The sequence below is a fragment of the Sus scrofa genome, chromosome 7 (genome assembly GCF_054392235.1).
Source record: "Sus scrofa isolate SSC_HxYL_T2T_F1_AM1 chromosome 7, Sscrofa_HxYL_maternal_Yorkshire_Landrace_v2.0, whole genome shotgun sequence".
Lineage (NCBI taxonomy): Eukaryota > Metazoa > Chordata > Mammalia > Artiodactyla > Suidae > Sus > Sus scrofa.
This window is the reverse complement of record NC_139389.1, coordinates 79159063-79182030: the sequence shown is the minus strand read 5'-3', so window position 1 is coordinate 79182030 and position 22968 is coordinate 79159063. Positions and strand designations below refer to the sequence as shown.

Here is a 22968-nt window from a genome sequence, read left to right as displayed (position 1 = left end):
CTGTTAACTTGCTATTCACAGGCTATATACCTAAACTCTAGTGTCTAAGAAGATATAATTAAATTCTCAGCCACTGCCTAGCCTATACTTACAACCATGTTCATGAACTTAAGCATATTGTTGATAGGAATACTGGACTTTTATTATTATTATTATTATTATTATTATTATTATTATTATTATTATTATTACTATTATTTTGTCTTTTTGCCATTTCTTGGGCAGCTCCCACAGCATATGGAGTTTCCCAGGCTAGGGGTCGAATCAGAGCTATAGCCACCGGCCTACGTCAGGACCACAGCAACTCAGGATCCGAGCCGCATTTGCAACCTACACCACAGCTCATGGCAACGCCGGATCCTTAACCCACTGAGCAAGGCCAGGGATCGAACCCTCAACCTCATGGTTCCTAGTTGGATTCGTTAACCATTGAGCCATGATGGGAACCCCTGGACTTTTATTACTGAGCATATGTTACATTTTATTAGCTTCCAGGTATTTCTACAGAGTGGTGTGAATCTGATTCTTCCAATCAAATCAAAAGTTCAAGTCTCATAGAGCTTGTTTTGTTTTTTTTTTTTTTTTGGTAGGATTGTAGGGTCCAGAAGTAGAATACATTTATTTTATATTGGGTATACCTTTGCTTTTTTCTCAGAGGATGATGATGATGATGATGATGATGATGATGACGATGATGATGATTATTATTTTAGGGCTGTATCTGCAGCATATGGAGGTTCCCTGGCTAGGGGTCAAATCAGAGGAGCAACTCCAGGCCTACACCACAGCCACAGCAACGCCAGATCTGAGCTGTGTCTGCAACCTACACCACAGCTCATGGCAACACTGGATCCTTAACCCACTGAGCGAGGCCAGGAATAGAACCTGTATCCTCATGGATACTAGTCAGATTCGTTTCTGCTGAGCCACAATGGGAACTCCCTCAGAGGACTATCTTAAGTTGAGTCATGTAGTCAGATTTATAACTCTGAAGATACTTGTCTCCTTGAAAGCATCTTCCATATATTCGGTAAAACATACTTCAATCACTTTTGTACTTCTGAGATTGTTTTTAAAATGTAAAAATGTGTCTTTACCAAAAAAAGTTCAAACTAAGGAAAGGTACAAAGCAAAAAATAGAAGTCTCTCTCTACTTCCCCCATCTTTCCACAAACCCAATCCTCACTAAAATTTTCCACTATTAGAGCTGTCTTGTGTATTACAGAACTATTTCAAGAATTCTGTTAATTATTAGGGGCTCCTTCATTTTAATTGACAGATTTTACAGGGTTTGACTTGGAATTCTGGGAGTTTTATAGATGATAATTTTTTTCTCTAGTTTTTTATTCTTTTTTTGTTCTATGTTAGTATCAGAGTGAGGAATGCAAAAGAATATCTTTATACTGACACCTTTTATTGGAAATTGCTTTGCTTTTTTTCATTCTTTTTAAATAATTCTTATTTTGCCTTAATTAGATAAAATTTAGCAAACTTAAAAAAATGTCTAAAAGGTTCTCTATAGGCACACACCTACTTCTTCATATAATCATTTTCCTTTAATCTTTTCAAAAGGAACCCCAGAATCTTAGGTTTTAAAGAGATTTTCAAAGTATGTAATCCAGCCTTTGACCGATGAATAACTCCTTCCTGTGATATTCTCCATAATTGTTTTTTGATCTCTTTTTGAAAAAAAGTGATGAGAAATTTACTACTTCAATGACATGTCCATTTTATTGTCTGCTTCTCTGTAACTACCATTCATCACTCCTAAGAGCACATCTTCCTGAGCCTTAGGAGGCCAGTCTAATTTGTTCTCTAGTATCACTGCAAATGTTTGAAGGCTTATGTTCTGTTCTCTGATCATAAATCTTTCAGATGGCAGGTGAAAACGTTTGAGTTCTTTCAAATATTCATAAAATGTCATTGCTTTCCATCCCTTTATGATTTAATCCATTCCACAAATCATTTATTGAGTAGTTATTATGTGAAGGGTCTATGCTAGGTTTACAGTGTCTGTGAAATGGTTTCATTCCTGGAGGAGCTTATTTCACTCACAATCAGTTTCTATCAGTGAAAGGGGATAGCAAAGTGTAAAGAAGTATAATGTGTTTATTAAAATATGTGAATAAAGAGGTTTGTAACCAAATAAGTTTAATGTTGAGCTAAATCTTTCAGTGACTTCTGATTCTATTGGGAATACAAATTCAAATTTCATTTGGTAGTCTATTAATCCCTTGCCAGCTTCTGAAACCTCTTATCTTATTATTCTCACATCACCATATCACTTCAGTCATATCAGCCTTTTGTAAGTTCTTCACACATCCAGGTTTTTCTTGCCCTGTGGCTTTCATTTGTACTCTTTCTTTTGCCTGAAATGCCCTGAACTTGGTAAAATTTCGATATGTATTTCTTAAATGAGTGAATATATATGTTTAATAAATTTTTCTTCTTTTAAATCTGGGACTTTTCAGAGCTTTTAGCATGCAAATATATAATCTAAATTTCTTAAAGGGCAATATGATACTTAGTGACTGTGAAATTTATTTGATCACAAACTTTTTTCATTCAGCATCTCCTGGTACTAATTTATCATGCCCCTATTTTGAGAATTATTCTAGCAGCACAAAACAGGATTTGAAAACTGACTGCCACCAATAAATTTTTATGTGGTCTTGGGCACAATACTTAATCTCTCACAATCTCCTGTTTCTGCCTCTGAGGAAGACCAATAAAGAGTTGATTTTTTTTCTAAGTTCTAAAAAAAAGGAGCAAGAAAGTTCTAGGTGGAAATTAAAACATTATTTCTAATAGAAGTCAGTAGGAGAACAGAGCTTAGTGTGAATGACAAATGCACCTATAAACCGAATTCCAGTCACAAATATTGATGGACCATTTCAGGATGTGCAGTGTTTTTTTTTGTTTGTTTGTTTTGTTTTTTGTCCTTTTACCATTTCTTGGGCCTCTCCCGCCGCATATGGAGGTTCCCAGGCTAGGGGTTGAATAGGAGCTGTAGCCACCGGCCTACGCCAGAGCCACAGCAACGCGGGATCCAAGCTGCGTCTGTGACCTACACCACAGCTGGATCGTTAACCCACTGAGCAAGGCCAGGGATCGAACCCGCAACCTCATGGTTCCTAGTCATATTCATTAACCACTGAGCCATGATGGGAACTCCAGGATGTGCACAGTTTTTCTATTGATGAGTTCTACTATTTGTGGCCAAAGGATGGCCCATAAGAGGCTCCCGCCCAAGTAAAACATGGGCTCACCTTCTCATGGGTTTTCTTCACCCTACTTGGGCTTAGTCATTCCAAACAATTAAGCTTTTGTCTTTATGGCTTGCTTAGCATACCATTACACTTCTAGGATTAGAGATTTGTCCTAGAACACTTTTGTTGTTGAATGTGGCTTTGATCTGCTCAGTCTACATATAAATAGGGAGGTATTAAAGATTTTTGAGAAGAAAACGACATGATTCAACTTTGCCTTTTTTGGGGGGAGGGGGTGCTTGCAGCATATGGAAGTTCCCAGGCTAGGGGTCAAATCGGAGCTACAGCTGCCAGCCTATGCCACAGCCATATGGAAGCTTGTGGCAATCTGGATCCTTAACCCACTGAGCAAGGCCAGGGATCCGAACCCACATCCCCATGGGCCCTAATCAGGTTCTTAACCTGCTGAGCCACAACAGGAACTCCCAACTTTGACTTTTGATTGATAACTGGAAGAGTGCTAGCTGGTAGGTACTGATAGTAAGTAGTAGATCTCTGTTTGAGAATTACCTCTTCAGAAATATTTGCTGACCATTCTACCTAAAATGGTCGTATCTTATAAATCAAGTCACCTTCTTAGTCTGCTATCTTTTCTTTAAAACGGAAACATGATATTTTATTTATTTTCTTCATATATTAACCTGAGAATATATTATTTGATTTGTTTATTGGTTTATTATCCCCTTTAAAGAAGGACATGCGGGCAGAGGTTTTGTCTCGCCTAGTGTGTTATCTCCAAAATTGAAAAGAGTAACTGAAATGTGATAAGGTAAACATTGGCCCCATAAAAGAATGAATAAATTGATTGGAAGAGGAGACAAAGAGTAAGAGATAGATAGGAGATGTACCTGATGTCAGCGTACCTGATTTATTGTCTCAGCTCCAAATTCACCCTTCAACACCTGCTCTGCAGCTGTCGCTTCTCCAGTGAAGTCTGAATGGCACCCTGGTGTAAAGAGCCTCCAATTCAAGTATTTTTTCCTTTAGGTATTTTCTCATAGCCTAGGGAGAGTTATAGAAATTTCTTACATTTTATAATTACTCTTTTATTATTTAGTAATTATTTATATTAAACTTCTCCTGTTTAAATCACTATGTATCCAATCTCCTGGTTGGACCCAGATTGATTCAGAATTGGTATAAGAAGTGGTATAAGAAGTGGGATGGATCTCAGGAGGCAGACTCTTGAAGATGGGATTTTGAGGTTGTTTGGTCATGCCCTCGAGCTTCAGCATAGTGCTGAGCTCCTTGTCAATGGGAAATAGATGCTAGTAACCCATGGCTTGTAGTGGCATCACAGTTAATTAAGCTACCAACTGTGGTTAATTGTAATGAAGTGCCAGCTAAAGCACATTTCTTGGGAACTCAAGTGGTTATTACACTTAACCAGATGGAAGTAATGAATTCTATAATGACTGGAAAGTGGGGTGAAATATTTTTGTGTGCACCTGAGCTCTTATAGGAAGAAAATAATAATCTTAACTCCATTACTTCTAAACTTAACTCATAACTTCATAAGTAGACTGTATATATATATATAGATATATAGATAGATAGATAGATAGATAGATAGATGTAAATACAGATATATAAATAGATGTAGATACAGATATATAGATATAGATGACTGGATCACTTTGCTGTACAGCAGAAATTGACAGAAAATTGTAAATCAACTATACTTTAATAAAAAAATTAAAAAAGAAGTTATAACTTCATAACCAGAGGGTTTCTATAATGTTCCTCAAAGTATCTTAATTCTTGTAGTCATAGGACTGATATTGGTGAAAATCAAATGCAAAGTGTAATTGTGTGAGTTGCTGAATTACAATGACAGGTAAGTCCACACTCTTGCTAAGTTTCTCATGTGAAAATGGAAAAGAATGGAGTTCTGAAACCTGCAATGGGGACATCTGGTTGGACGTAAATGAAACTGACAGTCTTGAACTCACATGCCATTCTGAGCCTCCCTCATCAGAGAAAGTAACTTGCTCTCTGGTGTTCAAAGAGGCTAGACTTTTCTGCCTGAAAAACTGGTGATAATCACACTTGAACAGATGCTTTGTAAGGGGATGCTTACTGTCCTAAAGATATGCTACAACCTCCCCCTTTTGCCACTAAAACTTCCTAGTTGTTCTATCAATTGCTGTGAAAGTGTTGCTAAAAATCTCTAATTATGATTATGGAAATCTCTCCTTTTAATTCTGTCAGCTTTTGCTTTGAGTCTGCCCTATGCATGGATCCGCCCAAGATTTAAGTAAATTTTATAAATTTAGAGATCTTTCTCTGGTGGTGTTCTTCTCAGGACATTCTCCTTATTTTCCAGTGGCTATGGTTGCCCTGAACTCCTCCCGTTGTTCAAACATGTAAGCTTGTGAGTCTTCTAAAAGAATCATGGACATGGATAACAGACAAGGGGGAGAGGGAGGGAGTGGGATGGACTGGGAACTGGGGGTTAATAGATTCAGACTATTGCCTTTGGAATGGATAAGCAATGAGGTCCTGCAGTATAGCACTGGGAACTATATCTAGTCACTTATGATGGAGCATGATAATGTGAGAAAAAGGAATGTATATGCATATATGTGACTGGGTCACCTTGATGTACAGTAGAAAATTGACAGAACACTGTAAACCAGCTATAATGGAAAAAAATAAAAATCATAAAAAAGAATATTTTCTAAAGGAATGCTGCTGGTCCAGTTGAAAAAAGCTAGAAGTAAGATTTACAATGTATCCTTACAACAGTGGTGAAAAGACCTTCAAGGGCACCTGACTTCTCTTTTAAAATTGCTGATTACAGAGTCTATAGGAATGAAATAGTTAGGAAGCCTAACAGATTATTTCTTGATTATGTAATGGGAAATAAAACTCTAATAAGTCTGGCAACCAAAAACCTGACTTGAATCACCATAGTACCTCAAGATATAAGTCAGTTCACAGACTTAAGGCCCTTAATTGAAAAAAAAAATTCAGTGAAGATCTAGAAGAACTGAACAGTATTATCAACTGCCTTGACTTAATTGATATTCAACAAGAGCAGAACACACATTCTTACAACTGCACAGAATATATTCACCAAGATAGAGCAATTGCTGGGATATAAAAAGAGTCTCCATAAACTGAAAGGATCAAAATCTTACAAAGTATATAAATAAGTAACTATGCAAGTAAGCATGGTACCTAGGACATTTTGGTACTTAATAACAAAAATCTATTGACTGAGTTAATTTCTTCATAAATGGATCATAGACCTTGGTAATGTTAATAACCTCTTAACCACAAGATACAGTGTGTTTTGTCTCAACATAAATTGCAGGTGATTGTTAATAACAACCATGTAGTGGATGCTGTGATGTGATGCGAAGATCCTGCTTCTGGAATGAAGGCCTTACTCCTTCTGCTGTTATAAGTGCTGCTAGCCTCAAGCTCTTAACTGTCAGCTACCTAAGTGAAGGGATTATTTTCAACACTGAGTATCCTTGCTCAAAGTCACAACATTTACTGGGGCTGCCCTACCCAGCGACTACTTGAAGTACAGATATAAACACCTGATCCATTCATGCTATCTTGGAATAATTCTGAGGTGCCCTCCAGCTTCAGAATCCCCTGCACGGTTGACTGAGGCCTTCATGTATACTTCATTAGAGCCCAGTTTCTCCCACTGCCCAATCTTTCTTCTTTCTCTTCCCTTCTGAAGTGTGGATACCAAGAGCACTCTTTTTTTTTTTTTTTTTTTTTTTTTTTTGTCTTTTGTCTTTTTTTTTGTTGTTGTTGTTGCTATTTCTTGGGCCACTCCCGCGGCATATGGAAGTTCCCAGACTAGGGGTTGAATCGGAGCTGTAGCCACCAGCCTATGCCAGAGCCACAGCAACGCGGGATCCGAGCCGCGTCTGCAACCTACACCACAGCTCACGCCAACGCTGGATCGTTAACCCACTGAGCAAGGGCAGGGATCGAACCCGCAACCTCATGGTTCCTAGTCGGATTCGTTAACCACTGCGCCACGACGGGAACTCCCCAAGAGCACTCTTAATAAATCTTCTGAACACTCATCTCTATTTCTTCCCAGAGAAACATCATGCAACAAGCCCTTAGAAGAATGCTAATTGACAGAGTGAGCATATCTCTCTGGGAACTGGTTTCCATTGTCCCTGCTGTTGTATTCCCATTTTTTGTTGTCATAAATTGTTTGTTGTTACTCTAGATTCTTGAAGTTTCCAAAAATTTAGTTTTAGGTTGCTGCTAGAACAAATTACCACATTATCATTAGTGGATTAAAACATTTATTTGGAGTTCCCATCATGGCTAGGTGGTAATGAACCCAACTAGGATCCATGAGGATGCACATTCGATCTCTGACCTCGCTCAGTGGGTTAAGGATCCTGTGTTGCTGAGGGCTGTGGTGTGGGTCACAGCAGCAGCTCGGGTCCTGAGTTACTGTGGCTGTGGTGTAGGCCAGCGGTTGTAGTTCGATTCGACCCCTAGCCTGGGAACTTCCATATGCCTTTGGTGCAGCCTTAAAAAGCAAAAAGCAAAAACAAACAAAACAAAAAAATCCCAATAATCATGTATTACTTCACAGTTGTATAGGTCAGAAATATATTTGGGCTTATTGTTTTCTTTGCTTAACTCTCACAAAGTCAAAATCAAGGTGTCAAAAGGTCTGGGCTTTCACCTGAAGACTCTGGGGAAGAATCCATCTCCAGGCTCATTTAGGTTTTTGGCAGAGTTCTGTTCTTCATGATTGTAGGGCTGAGGTTTTGCTTCCTTGCTGGCTATGGATTGGGAGCCTCTCAATGAGTCCACCCACATTTTTCATCACATTGCTCTCCATCTTCAAACCAAGAAGAGCACATTTAGTCCTTATAGTCTGACTTCTGCTATATCTCTTCTGATGTCAGCCAGAGAAATTTCTCTGCTTTTATGGTCTTGTGGATTAGATTGGACCTATTTGAGTAATTTAGGACAATATCCTTATTTCAAGATCTATAACCTTAATAACACTTGAAAAATTCTTTTGCATATCGTTTACTATATTTACAGGTTGTAGGGATTAGGACATTGACATCTTTGGGGTGTCATTATTTGGTCTGCCACATGGGTTTGGTTGCTTAGAAATTTACCTCCAAGACAATGAATATCTTACAATTGCTTATTGGTTTCCAGAACTTCCATGTTCTCCTCTTTGCTAAGGAAGATGGCAAAGAAAGCTAAACTACTAACCAAATATCAAAATAAAGATATTTTCCAACAGGTGATGACTTATGAAGCTCAGTGCTATATGGGGTTTGGGTTGGGGTGATTACTTGAGGATTTACTGCAACATAACAAACAAAAAGGAATGCAAGAAAAAAAAAGTTAACAGTGTAAGAAATAGTTGGCTTATCCTAGGAATGCAACAACAACAAAAGTAATAGTTTGACAGCTATGCATTAAACCTATAAAACAATCAGTCCAAACTTAGATGGAAGTTAGATTGTCATGAACAGAATATATTAAAAAAATGCACTCTACCAAATAATATGAATACAAAGCTTGGATGATCTTAGTAATAAAGACATTTGTTTCTTTTGAAAATTAAAAAAATAAGGAAAGTGAACTGGAACCTCCAAGAAATTCCAGGAAAATTATGTTTTGCAAGAAGTGATTTTCTAAGTGTAAGCAAATATATTATGACTTTGAGCAATGAATGAAAATGTAGGGGAAAAAATATTGACCCTGGTGTTTGGAATATTGTACTTTGGGCAGCAGAACTTTAGTAATCTAAATACATTTAGTAGATACAATCATACTCCATGGTAGAGTGAATAATGTATATTATAATATCATAACATATTATATACAAAAATTTTGAATTTTTATAATATATTCACATACATATAAGGCCATAAACATATAAGTATAATTGCATTTTAAGCTTTTAATAAAATTTAAATATGCTACTACTGTCTTTATTGAAAGATTGGGAGACATTGAATAGGGTGCTAAATTAATAAACTTTAATAAATTAGTAAATGGGAAATGAATTATTTGGTATGTTTTTAGTTTCTGAATCAGGAATGCAGAGAAAGAAAACATATGACATAACTTAAGGAATTTATTTCCTAATAATTCTGGTAGGGGCTATTGCTTTGAAAGCTTCAAGTTTCTAGTTTGAAACCTCAATTGGGGGAATAGATTTGTTTTGATTTGCTTCAGAAAGTATTGATAAAATTAACATAACATGATTTGTATGGGTCAAAAAGCATACAGCTTTATCAGTATCAGATTCAGGAATGAGTGGAAACTGTTTCTACATGAAATTTCTTTGGGTGATAATATTTATCACTTGGAATATGAATATATGGAATGAGGAAAGTCAAGAAAATACAGTATAATTCACTTCAGTTGAATTTGAAATTTGGACACTGATTATCTTGGTAAATGAGAGAAACAACAGAATCTGAAAAGGAGAAGAAGAAATTCAATTCACTGAGCCTATGCCCACTCTAAATGAATTCAAAATTCAGTCAGTTATTTTGTAGGTATTCACAACATTGACCACCTTGCCTTTATTTGTTCACAACTTCTTTAAGATGAGAAAGAATAAGTTCAAATCATATGACTTACAAAATTTTTTTAAATTGTTATTTCCCCAATACAAATTTTTTTCTACTGTACAGCATGGTGACCCAGTTATACATACATGTATAGATTCTTTTTTCTCACATTATCATGCTCCATCCTAAGTGACTAGACAGAGTTCTCATTGCTACACAGCAGGATCTCATTGCTAGTCCATTCCAAAAGCAATAGTTTGCATCTATTAACCCCAAGCTCCCAATCCATCCCACTCCCTCCCCTCCCCCTTGGCAACCCCAAGTCTATTCTCCAAGTCCATGATTTCCTTTTCTGTGGAAAGGTTCATTTGTGCCTTATATTAGATTCCAGCTATAAGTGATATCATATGGTATTTGTCTTTCTCTTTCTGACTTACTTCACTCAGTATGAGAATGCATACGTTTTGCTGCAAATGGCATTATTTTGTTGATTTTTTATGGCTGAGTAGTATTCCATTGTGTATATATACCATATCTTCTTAATCCAATCATCTGTCAATGGACATTTGGGTTGTTTCCATGCTATTGTGAATAGTGCTGCAATGAACATGTGGGTGCATGTGTCTTTTTTAAGGAAAGTTTTGTCCGGATATATGCCCAAAAGTCAGGTTGCTGGGTTGTATAGTAGTTCTATGTATAGTTTTCTAAGGTACTTCCATACTGTTCTTCATAGTGGTTGTACCGCTTACATTCCCCTCTTCTACCCACCCCCTCCAGCATTTATTATTTGTGGACTTATTAATGATGGCCATTCTGACTGAGTGAGGTCGTATCTCATGGTAGTTTTGATTTTCATTTCTCTAATAATCAGTGATGTTGAGAATTGTTTCAAGTGTTTCATTGTTGGCCATCTGTATATCTTCCTTGGAGAAATGTCTATTCAGGTCTTTTGCTCATTTTTCAACTGGGTTGTTGGCTTTTTTGCTGTTGAGTTGTATAAGTTGTCTGTATATTCTAGAGATTAAGCCCTTGTCAGTTGCATCATTTGAAACTATTTTCTCCCATTCTGTAAGTTGTCTTTTTGTTTTCTTTTTGGTTTCCTTTGCTGTGCAAAACTTGTCATTTTGATTAGGTCCCATTTGTTTATTTTTGCTTTGATTTCTGTTGCTTTGGGAGACTGATGTGAGAAAACATTTGTAGGGTTGATGTCAGAGAATGTTTTGCCTATGTTCTCTTCCAGGGGTTTGATGATGTCTTGTCCTACATTTAAGTCTTTAAGCCAATTTGAGTTTTTTTTCGTGCATGGTGTGAAGGTGTGTTCCAGTTTCATTGATTTGCATGCAGCTGTCCAGTTTTCCCAGCAATACTTGCTGAACAGACTGTCTTTTTCCCATTTTATGTTCTTGCCTCCCTTTGTCAAAGATTAATTGACCATAGGTGTTTGGGTTTATTTCTGGGTTCTGTATTCTGTTCCATTGGTCTGTCTGTCTGTTTTGGTACCAGTACCACACTGTCTTGATGACTGTGGCTTTGTCATATTGCCTGCGGTCTGGGCGAGTTATGCCTCATGCTTGGTTTTTGTTCCTCAGGATTGCTTTGGCAATTCTGGGTCTTTTGTGGTTCCATATACATTTTTGGATTGTTTGTTCTAGTTCTGTGAAAAATGTCATGGGTAATTTGATAGGGATTGCATTGAATCTGTAGATTGTTTTGGGTAATGGAAAGATATTCCATGCTCCTGGGTTAGAAAAATTAATATTGTAAAAATGGCTATACTACTCATATAATATTTATTTGCAATAAAGGAAACTGATACCAGATTCTGTTGTACAGTGTTATGTTCACATAAATCGCTGCAATATTATCTTTTAAGACAAAAAAAAAATCTTTTTTTTTTGGTCTTTTGTCTTTTTAGGGCCGCACCTATGACATATGGAGGTTCCCAGGCTAGTGGTCAAATTGGAGCTGTAGCTGCAGGCCTATGCCACAGCCACATAAATGCAGCATCTGAGCTGCATCTGCAAACTACACCACAGCTCATGGCAGCTCTGGATCCTTAACCCACTGAGTGAGGCCAGGGATCAAACCTTCATCCTCATGGATGTCAGATTCATTTCCGCTGAACTGTGATGGAAACTTCAAACAAAAAATCTTAATGGTACATACCATGTGAAATTCCATATCTCCTTCTTTTTGTCTTTTTAAAGTGATAAACATTTAAACAATTTTTCCAATTTTTTCAGGCCTACCTGTACATATTTCTCCCTTTAATACTTATATACAGGTACAGAGACTGTTTTCTACCAACAGAAAAGAACCAGATGTGAATTTGTCTTTGCTTTAAGTTAACATAGTCACAGTCATAGTCATTTTTATGTTTTAAACATGATGGTGTTATGGAATTATGCAGTATACCATGACGGCAGTAGTGCACATGACCAGAAGCCTTCAGACTCTCTGGTGGGAGGAATTTGGCTGGGTACGTCTTTGCCTGTTGCTTTTGTTGTTCTGGTGAAGCTGGTCTGACTTCCCTTCCTCTCTTTTCAGGGCCTAATATTCTCAGGGCATCTTTAAGATCCCCCCACTCCCCCTGCAACTTCCTATTGCTCAGAAGGTTCTTTTGTTCACTGTTCTATTTGGTTGTAATATTTGACCTTATTCTCCCAGTGTTAGAAGCACTGCATTCATTGGCAGTTTTGTTGGTTCTGCCATGTGAGATGGCTTCCTGAGAATATTTTTATTTCTTCTGCTTCAGCAGAGAGAGTTTTCCTAATCTTCGGCTGTGCACTTCAGCTGGCAAAGAAATGCTCAATAAGAAGGACCAGCATTTTCTCCTCCTCATCTAGGGCATGACAACTTCTGCACTATTTAAGCTTTGCAGATCATTCATGGTTTTGCTGCCCTTGATGGCTGACAAGGCATCTCTGATGTGGGTTTTGAGAGACACTTCTTGGATTAAATATATTTTCTTCTTTGAATTTCTTAAAAATACAGTCCTAGTCTTTGAACAGATGAACTGATGGTGACCATTTTATCTCTGACATCTACACTTTTGCTGGGACAATCTTGATGGAAGTGCCAGAAAATCTCATGTTTTACATGTTGACCCATTTTCTGCATGATGTCTCCCACAGTCCAAGTGGGTGAAGAGATTGAAATAATCTGTTCTGGACAGAAGTGACGATGAAGAAAAGGGCTGACCAGATGAGGGGGAGTAGAATGGAGATGTCTTAGGAGCAGATAATTATTATTTCCAAAGGTTTTATGCAGCTTCTTAATAATCTCTGTCTTATCATTGATGTGGGTATGAAACATTTTCTTCAAAATAATATTTTTAAGGGTTTTAAATATCCAAATCCTGAAGCAGTGAGATTATCTTTGTTCCAGCAGCATGTATAATTTTCTTTTAGTTTCTTCTTCCTTTTTTGATAAGTCTTTTGATGTATAGACTATTTTCAGAGGAATTTGTTCAGCTAGTTTTATCTCATCAGCCTCTTTCTGTATGACTTTAATAATTGTAATGTATGCTTCAGTGGTTCAATCCGGGGTCATGATTCCACTGTTACCATGGATAATGACAGACGTCCTTGAATCCCAAAATTCTTCCTTCTATGAATGCCCATGCAGGAGAGGGCTTTTTGGTTATTCTAACTATTCTTATTAGAATAGTTATAATTTATCTGGTCTTAAATAGCCTGGCATTCTAATGGTTGCATAAACCACTCCGGATCTGCAGAGAAAAACAATCTGTTTGGCATAAGAAGATCCCCCAAGGGGAAGTTCTTGCTCCTTGGAAAAGTGGTCTTCACACTGCATGTGCTGATGGGGCCAAAAGAATTTTACTCTTTTACCCGGGATGTAGGAAATACTTTGACAGTGTAGTTTTCAAACTGATAAACACTTACTAACTCAATGGATATTTTTGCCTCTTTATCTGTTGCATATGTTATAACAACAAACGCAATTTCCGTTTTACATGCTGTGTCAAATTTAGATTTCCAATCCACATTGTTTATTGTTCCATTCTGTGCCAAAAGTCCAGGCAACAGCTACCAATGGAGGTAAGGAGATTCTTTTTTAAACGGATTTTAAAAGACAGATTTATTGAGTTATAATTGATATGCGATAAGCTGAATATATTTAATGTGGTTGATTTAGTAAGTTTTAACATGGGTACACAATTGTGAAACCATCACCACAATCAAAGTAATGAGCATTACCATTACTTCTGAAAGTTTTCTTGTGCCATTTTGATTCTAAATTGTTTTGCCTGTTAGCTTTTCAAAGACAGAAAAACCAACTCTCATAACTTCCCATGGAATTCTCCACTATACAAAGGCATCTTTTAAAAAAAATTTTTTTTTTTGTCTTTTTTTTGTTGTTGTTGCTATTTCTTGTGCCGCTCCCGCGGCATATGGAGGTTCCCAGGCTAGGGGTCGAATCAGAGCTGTAGCCACCGGCCTACGCCAGAGCCACAGCAAGCGGGATCCGAGCTGCGTCTGCAACCTACACCACAGCTCACGGCAACGCCGGATCCTTAACCCACTGAGCAAGGGCAGGGACCGAACCCGCAACCTCATGGTTCCTAGTCGGATTCGTTAACCACTGTGCCACGACGGGAACTCCTTAAAAAATTTTTATGGAAGTATAGAAGTATGTTTAATTTACCAAAAATATCTTGATGAAACAAATAGCACAATGCTAATGGGGGTAGCTACATTTGAGCATGGCTCAGTCTGACAAATGCAGCTTCCTATGATTGTATTTTGGACTACTTATCTCCTATTTTATTCTTGATTTCTTTGTTCTTATTTTTGTTTTTGTTCTCCTTTCTTCTTCCTATTTCCTTTCTCTTCCTTCTCCTCCACGTTTTCCTCTTCCATCTGTGCCCACCTCCTATCCTGACCTTCTGCCAGCCCCATTTCCCTTCCCCAACTCCCATCAGCCTCCCATCAGAGTAGCAGACCAAACCTGTTCTATATTTTATACCGTGATAGATGCTCAAATCTATTTGAAAAGGGAAAATTCAAAGTACCATACGTCCCATATGCAACCACTCCTAACATTATTTTAAACAAATGGTATCATTCTCTCTATACAGTTCTGCAATGAGTTTTACATGCTTCCCTATAGCTAGTACTCTTTATTTATGTACATGTCATTTCTAAAAGGCTCATTTTTAAAGTTGCCTAATGTTACATCAATTTTCTGTCAAATAACATCTTCCGTTAAACAATTCTGCTACTAACATTTTAAACAGGTATCTTTTTATGCATGTATCTACCATATCCAATGGAACCCATTGTTGCATTGATGTATATATTTAAAACTTTTTTGGTTAAATATAGGAGAATTTCAAAAATGTTGCAAAATTTATACTCTAGCAACAGCGTCTGTGAATAATATGCAATATTATACCATTTTAAAAATAAAAATAATGAATAACATGTGGTGGGTATACCATAATAATTTTAGCTAAAATAACAATTTTTTTTCTCTTTTTTGGCCACCCCACAGCATATGGAGTTCCCAGGTCAGGGATCAGATCTGAGCCACAGTTGTGATCTACTCTGCAGCTGTGGCAATGCTGGATCCTTAACCCACTGTGCCAGGCTGGAGATCAAACCTGCATCCCATTGTGCCACAGTGGGAACTCCAATACAAAATATTTTTAACAATAGGAAATGTTTCAAAAATTTACAAAAGCAAGCTAGCCAGCAACTTGACCTTAATAAGCATTACATTTTGAAAAGGCAGATGAGACCTGGGCAAATATTTCCACTTGCAAGCTTTAAAATATACCTAAAAGTGTTGGAATTCATTGGTGTATTTTGGGGAAACATTTTTTTTGTTTGTTTGTTTCTGCTCTTTTAGAAAACATACAGTATGGTGTAGACAAGTTTCATAAAAATGTTTTAATGGAAAGAAAGGTTTTGAGCTTATGGAAAAAAGTTTTGGTTGGTAGCAAGAGCTGGGCCAAAAGTCAACCATGAAAGTGAGGTACACAGGCCCTGGAAGTTATCTAGCCATTATTTGATAGAATGGAAACTGATTGTGAATCATAAGGCTAAGAAAACACTCCTCTTGGTAGGTGGGTTTGAATTTTTCTAAACCTTATAGCAAATATTTAGAAGTTCACATTTGGAACAAAAAGAAATTGAAAGTCACTGTAGCTTTCTAAGAGAGGGAATGATGTTATCCAAACAACATTTATGGAAGATTATTCCAGCAGCTGTGTTGGACTTCTTTAGTTGCCTTTCAGTTTATTGCCTGATTGCAAGTCGCATTTCAAAATATGGCAGAAGAAACATTTAAGAAATTGATTTAAAATGTCTCATCTGTAAAAATGCATAACATGCTGGTGAAGTATATTGTATATATATTTTTATCTTAAAACAAACTAATATTAAATTTTTGGATAATTTGATTATAATCCATGTCCCTCACAAGAGAGAAATAATCCAGGTGGTTTCCGAAAGATCTCTTACTAAATTACATGTAAAACAAGTAAGTTTTGTCTTCAAATGTGCTCCAAACACTGAGAAGCTGCCTGATAGGGCCCTCTTCTCCATTTTCAAATGGAATTACTTTCCATATATTAGTTTAGAGGGAAATAACATGAGTAACTTTGCTTTATATGAGTCCTTCATATACTTTTGGAAACGACTGTCCCAAGTCTAGGTAGAAATATAATTTATGGAGGCCTAGTTGATTAAATATATTTACATCTTCACAAATGTTCAGAGCCACTTGTTTTGGAGTGAATTGTGTACTCCCAAAATGCAAAGGTTGATGTCCTAACTCCCAATACCTCAGAAGGTGATTATATTTGGAGACAGGATCTTTGAAGAGGACTTAAGTTAAAATGAGGTCATTGAGGTGGGCCCTAATGCAATATGAATGGTATCCTTAGCAGAAAAAGAAATTTGGACACAGACACTTACAGGGGGGAGACAATGTGAAAACACAGGGAGAAGATGGCCATCTATCAACAATTCAAGGACATAGGCCTAGAAGAGATCCTTCCTTTGTGGCTCTCAGAAGGATCAATCCTGCTGACACTTTGATCTCAGACTTACAGCCCCCCAAACTGTGACACAGTATATTTCTTTTGTTTAAGAAACCCAATCTGTTATTTTGCAGCCCTAGAAAATGAATACAGTTATATATTTCCTCCCATTTCTAAGTTTTCTAAATAAGAAGGAATTCAGGCAGATTTTTATGCAATAAAACCTGCTATAATGAATATTGAAAAATGAAATCAACTCATTTGTTCAACAATAGAGGAGTGGTTTTGTAATTTCTGATCTAGATATATAAAACAATTACAATTATATTTTAAACAAATACATAATGACAGGAAAATCATGAAAAAATGTTAAAAGAAGAAGTGGTCGATAACGCTATTTACATAAAGATCCTACTTTGTAAAAATAATTTTATTTGTTTAGACAAAAGAGTAGAATGAATCTATCAAAATGTAACCTGCTAATTGATGTTGTCTCTTGGCAGTGGTGTTTACTTTCTTACTTTTCTGTATTTTTTTGTGTATCTACATTTAAAATATTTTTGATATTATAAGATGTTCTTATTTAGATAAAATAATCAGAAATGGAATAAAAGCAAAACACCCAACTAAGTTTTAATGTTAATAACGTATTTTTACCTTTTGAGTGTATATTTTTATATGTGTGCCTTTATGCAAGTATGTATAAAATAACAACTGCTTCTATTTTTATTTTAAATAGGTCATCTCTACTGGATTCAAAGTTTATGGGATAGAGGAAAATATCTTTTAGGGCACTAGCACCAATTAAGATGGAAGTAATTATCATTGCTCTGTCTTAAAGTCCAGAGAAACTCTCTCTTGCCATCTATAATCTTTGACCTCATACAGGAGGATATTTAATTTCAGACACTGTACTCTTCATTTTTAGAATTTTGATTTCTTAATTTTCAGCTGAGATTCTTCATCTGTACACTCATGACCAGATTTTCCTTTAAATTCTTGAAACAATTAATAATAGCTGCTTCAAAATCTTTTACTGATTCCAGTGTTTGACTCACCTTGTACTCTGGTTCTATTGACTAGTTTTGCCATTCACTCTTGGTCATTAAAAAATCTACTATTTTTTAAAATAACGTGTTCTACATTGTAGATGACACATTGTAGAAACTGGATTCTGTTGTCTTCCACTGAAGATGGAACTCTAACTTTTTACATGAATTATTGTGCAAAGGATAAAGAGAAATATGCAAATTTCTTATTCCTAGTTTTGAGGAATATTAGATCCAGGGTTTATGTTGACATTGATATGTGGGAGCTTAAAGTTTCATCAAGGTTCCCCTTTTAGAATGGAGACTTGGAATTCCCACTGTGGTGCAGTGGAAACGAATCTGACTAGGAACCATGAGGTTGAGGGTTCAATCCCTGGCCTCTCTCAGTTGGATTAAGTACCCAGCATTGCAGTGAGCTGTGGTGCAGTTTGCAGATGTGGCTCAGATCTGGTGTTGCTGTGGCTGTGGTGTAGACCGGCGGCTATAGCTCTGATTAGACCCCTATCCTGGGAACCTCCATAAGCCATGGGTGTGGTCCTAAACAGACAAAAAACAAATATAAATGTGTATTAATAAAGCACCATGCAGGTTTCATATCTTAAAAAGGAAAAAAGAACAGAGACTTAAGGGAAGTATGTAATAAATGGAATTCGGGCTTAGCATCAAAATTGTAGTGTTTACACTGTTTGTGGATCTGCCCAATATTCATTTTCTGAATCTCTGAATGTATAATTTGAATTAATATACTTGGGAGTTGGAGTAATCATCACATTTGTTCTTTGGCCTGAAGAGCAGGTCCTGTAACAGTGGAGAAGGCCAAATGAAAACCTTTGAAATATTCCAAGCCTTTCCATCTTCCCCATGAAGAGAGTAACTTAAGAATGATATACTCCATGGGACATAGTAGAGATTAATACATTTAAAGATCCAAAGGATGCAGATGTGGTTGTCCCTATTAGTATCTATTTAATTAGCCAGGTTGGCTCTCATAGAAACTGGATGGTGTGCTCTCAACCGCAGACCATGTGCTAGTGTTTGTATCATTGCTAAAACAGATGAACAATGCCCTAAGTATATTGTATATAGTTAAAAATTTAGCAAATGCATTCTTTGCTATTCTAATTTTCAAAAAAATTTATACATAGTTTGCATTCACATGTTATGGGTGACAATATTGATTTACAGTGTTACCTCAGTGCTACATTAATTCTCCTACCCACTGTCATCAAATAGTCCAAAAATATCTGGACTACATTAACATCTCACAGGGCATCATGCTGATAAATTACATCAATGACATCTATATGCTGGACAATGCAAAAGGCTGCCAAATTTGAGTTAGGTCTAGAGCATTAAAGACCTAAACATAAGACCTGAAACAATAAAACACCTAAAAGGGAACATAAGCAGAACACCCTTTCACATAAATTGTAGCAATGTTTTTCTTGACTCAGTCTCTTAAGGCAAAATAAACAAAATAAAAAACAAACAAATGGAAACTTATTAAACTTAAAAGTTTTTGCACAACAGAAGAAACCATCGACAAGATGAACGAAGACTTCCTGAATGAGAGAAAAATATTTGGAACAAATAATATGATCCATAAGAGGTTAATATCCAAAATATACAAACAATTCATATAACTCCATATCAGATAAACAAATACCTGCTTAAAAATGAGCAAAAAATCTGAATAGACATTTTTTCAAAGAAGATATACAGATAATCAACAGTCACATGAAAAGATGTTCAGCATCATTAATCATCAGAAAAATGCAAATTAAAACCACAATGAGATAACTCCTTATACCTATTGGAGTGACTATCATCAAAAAGAACACAAATAACAAATGTTGGTGAGGATGTGGAGAAAAGGAAGCTCTTGTACACTGTTGGTGGGAATATAAATTGATGCAGCCACTAGGGAAAACAGTATGGACTTTTTTATAAAAACAAAATGTCCATCAGGTCCTACTGTATAGCACAGAGAACTATATTCAATGTCCTATGATAAAAGAACATGGAAAAGAAGAGTTCCTGTTGTGACTTAGTGTAATGAACCTAACTAGTATCTATGAGGATACAGGTTTGATCCCTGAACCTGGCCTCATTCAGTGCATTAAGGATATATTGTACAACACAGGAAATATAGCCAAAACTATTATGTATTTTATAATAATTAGAAATGGAATTTAATCTTTAAAAATTGTGAATCACTATGTTGTACACCTGAAACTTTTATAATATTATTCAACTTTACCTTAATAAAAAAGAAAGAAATAACATCTTTTGTTCCTTTAAAAAATTCAACATTACATTACTAGGAATCATTTATGGTGATTTGCGTAGTTGTTCATTTTCACTGCTCTGTAATTTCTATTATGTGAACTTAAGACTATTTATTTATTCATCTGTTTGTTGATAGATATCTGTGGATTTCTAATTTTCATCAGTTCTGGAGAAGTCTCAGATACTATGTCTGTAAAATTGCCTCTCATCTATTCTCTCTCTTTTTCTAGTAATTCAATGAAATATGTGATGTAGTCTAATTCAATCTCTATGTGATACCTATCATTCATATTTTTTATCTTCTTGTTCTCTGTATTGTATTCTGGATAATTTCTTACAGTCTAAGTTCCCACTCACTAATTCTCACTTCAGTTTAGTCTGATCTTCTGTTAAATATGCTCTTTTGGTTCTTAACTTCAAATTATATTCTCTATTTCTAAAAATCTCAGTTTGGCCTCCTTTCAAATTTCTGCCCTTGTTTTTGTTACTCTTCTGTATTTTTGTAATTGCACCTTCTATTTTATTAAACATTGCATTAGTAGAAATTCTTTTTTCAATCCTCAGAATGTCATATTTGAAAGTTTTGGGAATAAATCTGTTGTTTGGTGTTTTTACTGATTCATGTATGATGGCTTGTATTTTTACATGCATGCATGATTAAGAGGTCATGTTTGATATAAATTTGTGAGAATCTTAGAGACCTCTATGCAAACATAACATGTTGTGAGCATTCAGTTTCTCCTCTTAGAGCAAACTCTACTTCTTTCTTTCTACTGTTGAAGCCTAAATTTCTTCAAAGCACCCACTTTTCTTTTTTCCCTCATTATATAATTTAAGTATTTAGGAGGGGATTAACTGCCTAATATCACTTCAAGGTATTATTATTTTTTTATTTTTTTAAGAGTCTCTTTTTAATACAAAGGGCTAAGTCTCAGGTTGCCTTTCTTGGAGTTAGCTCCTGATAACAAGTAGACTAACAATCTAAAACTACTTAAGCTTCTTTCTAGAGCCCTGGCTAATGCAAGAGCCTGAGGTTCTATGATCCCTCCTTGAAGCTTGCTCAAGACTTTCCTGATGTCAATGCTAATACTGACACACCTTCAGGGAAGCTTCATGGTTCTGATTTGCTTGCTGCTTGCTGCTTGCAGACTCTACTCCAGGTTTAGCAAACAGATATTTTCCCCCTGTAGGGGGTGCCCTTGGTATTTTCCCTTTTTTCCTGTGACCTCAGCAATGCATAGAAAGCTGTCTTATCAAGTATTTGGTTGTTTTGTAGCAGGAAGGTTCTTTGGATTTTTTGGGTCATAATGCAGTACATGGACTTGAAATTGTGCATTTTTATTTTTAAATATTTATTTTTTTCCTAAAAGAAAACAAATGCTTTATTAAATCAGGATAAGAGACCAGATGTCCCCAAAATGTATTCTGGTTTTACACCATTTCATTGAATATTTGACATTTTTTATTATTAAGTTATTCTTGACATACAATATTATATTAGTTTCAGGTGTACAACATTGTGATTTGATATTTTCATCATTATGAAATAATCACCACAATAAGTTCAGTCACCATCTGTCACCATATAAAATTGCCATGATATTATTGACTTTATTCCCTATACTGTATATTTCATCTTTGTGACATATTTATCTTGCAACTGGAAGTTCATACCTGCTAATCTCCTTCACCTATTTTCCCCATTATCCAACCCCCAACCCCTGCTGGTAACTACCAACTTGTTCTCTCTATAAGTCTGTTTATGTTTTGTTGAAATGTGAATTTTTAATAAGCTCTTCCCCATATTTACTTATGAACACTAAAGTATCAATATCAATGGTACAGTCTAGGCATAAAAATGAATGGCATGTTCCAGCAATGGTGAGGGTTCTAGTTTGTCTGAGCCCAAGACTGTGCAAGAGAACATATTAAACAAAAAATGTTGATTATATTCAGAGGTTTGAAGGACTTTAAATGCAATTCTGAAGAGTTTGGAATTTTTCTGACTGTGGAAATTAATAGAAGTGTTTAAACAGAATAATTATATTTAAAAATCTGTCTGCTAGAAAGATAAATCAGTATTATGAAAGCAGGCTTAAGAAGAGAGACACCAGTGACAGAGAAGTCAATTAAAACAATGTTTCTCAACTCTGACTGCATGCTAGAATTACCTTGGGAACTTTAAAAATGCTGATTGTGTGGGCATACCACTGAATCAATGATTCTATTCTGCCACAAATGTTATGAACCAATGAGCTAAAAGGCTTTAGTCCATATGAAATTTGATGAGGAAAGTAGCAGTGAGAATCAAAAAGAGAGGCAAACTGAAGAAGCATTGACAAGGTTTTGTGACTAATTTTATATGAGAGGTGTAGGAGAAGCCAAAGATGATTCCAAGGTCATATACAGAAGCTATTAATGAGATTCTCTTGTGCTTGGCCTATCCAACATTTCATTTGCCATGATTTGATTATCTTGGGGAGAATTTTGTAATTACTTTCTTCTCTCTCTCTCTGTTTTTTTTTTTTTTTCTTTTTTTTTTTTTAGGACTGTACCTACAACTCATGGAGGTTCCCAGGCTAGGGGTCTAATTGGAGCTGTAGCTGCCGGCCTATGCCACAGCCACAGCAATGCAGAACCAGTTGCATCTGTGACCTACACCACAGCTCACCACAGTGCTGGATCATTAACCCACTGAGGCCAGAGATCAAACCTGAAACCTCATGGCTCCTAGTCGGATTCATTTCTGCCGTGCCATGACAGGAATTCCAATTCTTTTCTTCTCTTTATCTGTCTATCTGTCTGTCTGT

General features: G+C 36.2%; 1 long non-coding RNA gene across 10 annotated transcripts in view; it reads left to right on the top strand.

Annotated features, from left to right (window-relative positions):
- The window catches only part of LOC110261581 (uncharacterized), a 67671-nt gene extending 46895 nt beyond the window's left edge, over window positions 1-20776 (top strand). For 5 of the 10 annotated variants that reach the window (XR_014810760.1, XR_014810755.1, XR_014810756.1 and 2 more), the window contains one exon: window positions 17560-20776. This is a non-coding gene — a long non-coding RNA (uncharacterized LOC110261581). Of the gene's footprint in view, window positions 1-6588; window positions 6746-7912; window positions 11632-12566; window positions 17451-17559 lie in introns of those variants that run through there. The other 5 variants (XR_014810763.1, XR_014810758.1, XR_014810764.1 and 2 more) reach the window with 5 other exon arrangements.
- The last annotated feature ends 2192 nt before the right edge of the window (window positions 20777-22968 follow it).